We start from the raw sequence: 1,334 nt of genomic DNA, 5'->3' as shown, positions 1-1,334 counted from the left end.
GATTGATTTAACACCTGGTTCATTTGAGTTCCAGGATGTTTGGGACAGTAAAAGAAGATACCCATTTACATTTCTTCAATAAACTATTCCGTCAGTAAATTAAAATCTGATTTTCAGAGGTGCCAAAATTCCTAAGAGGCTGGAAATAAAACTCTCTATGGATCATGTCAAAGGTGACACCAGTTCTATTGGATGAATATAAGACGTGCTTTTCTCAGAGTTTACACTAGAAAAGAAAGAAGTTTTATTTTAACCAGATGTGAACAAATTAAACCCAATATTTCGAAGTATTTTTAGTGCCATATGATGTCATCTGATTTTATATTTTCTACTGAGGAATAATTTGTGTTTTTAAAATTGTGAAGCCACGTTCCATGTATGTACTTAAAATCTATTACAATAAACAAATGACAACACCACAGGACATGCTCTTAGCTGTTAAGCCAAAGGCCAGGAAAAAAAAAAATTTAGTATTTCACTTAAGCATCGAATTGAAAGCACGTGACAATGTCTTCTCACATTGAAGGTAGTTTTCCTGTCAGTGTAGATGGTTCTGGTCCAAACAGGTCCAAGGCAGGGATTGCTAGGCATTCCCAGCCCTGCAGCTGCCTCTTTTGCCCCCGCATGCTAATTAACAGAGGAACCCCAGGTCCTTAAAGAGCCAAGTCCTTTTCATTGGCAACACACTTCCAATGACAAGCTCATGCATCCTAGCGGCTGCTACCCCATAGTGCTGTGTTTTCCTGGATTTTGGCGCTGCTCTTCTTGGTCTGACAGGGACTGACTTTGCCTGCACCTTTCTTTGGGGCAGGCAGAGCACCCTGAAGCAGGAGCCGGAGCGCGTCCTCAGGGGCACCTCCAAGGAACTCCCCCAATCACCTCACCTGGGAAAAGGAAAGAGATTTGCTAGAAACCATTTAAAGCTTTCCAAAGAGCAACAGTAAGACGTTCCGAGCCTACGCTACCACAACGCTTCCAGGCTCCAGATTTCATTTCGGAAGTCGGAAGGGAGAGAGGCGTCTCCACGCGGGCGCCCCCCGGGCCAGGCGGGCGAGGTGAGTCCCGTGGGGCCCGGCGGCCCACTCGGGGTTGGAAGCCGCCGTCCTGCGGGCCCCGGCCCCACCCCCGCGCGTGGGGACCCTCCCGCAGAGCCCCCCCCCCACCCCCGGCCTGGGCGCCAGGAGGAGTCTGCAGGAAGGGAGCAGGGGCGGCTCCCGCCCGCGCCCACGCCCCGCGAGCGCTGTAGCCGTCTCCTCCGTGGACGCGGCGCGGAGCGCGCTCTTGGGAGGCCGGGCACGTGGGGAGGCGTGGAGCGGGGCGGCCCGGCGGGCGCC

At 51.9% G+C, this 1,334-nt stretch overlaps 1 protein-coding gene across 1 annotated transcript in view; it reads left to right on the top strand.

The window, feature by feature from the left end:
* The first annotated feature begins 463 nt into the window (after window positions 1-463).
* Sncaip (synuclein alpha interacting protein) overlaps window positions 464-1,334 on the top strand; it is a 149,251-nt gene continuing 148,380 nt past the window's right edge. The window contains exon 1 of the mRNA XM_023715343.1: window positions 464-1,055. The gene's annotated coding sequence lies outside the window, so the exon portion shown is untranslated. The remainder of the gene's footprint in view (window positions 1,056-1,334) is intronic.

This window comes from Octodon degus, unplaced genomic scaffold, assembly GCF_000260255.1.
Source record: "Octodon degus isolate 3935 unplaced genomic scaffold, OctDeg1.0 scaffold00040, whole genome shotgun sequence".
Classification (NCBI taxonomy): Eukaryota; Metazoa; Chordata; class Mammalia; order Rodentia; family Octodontidae; genus Octodon; species Octodon degus.
The sequence above is the reverse complement of the archived record's forward strand: the minus strand, read 5'-3'. Positions and strand labels throughout refer to the sequence as shown.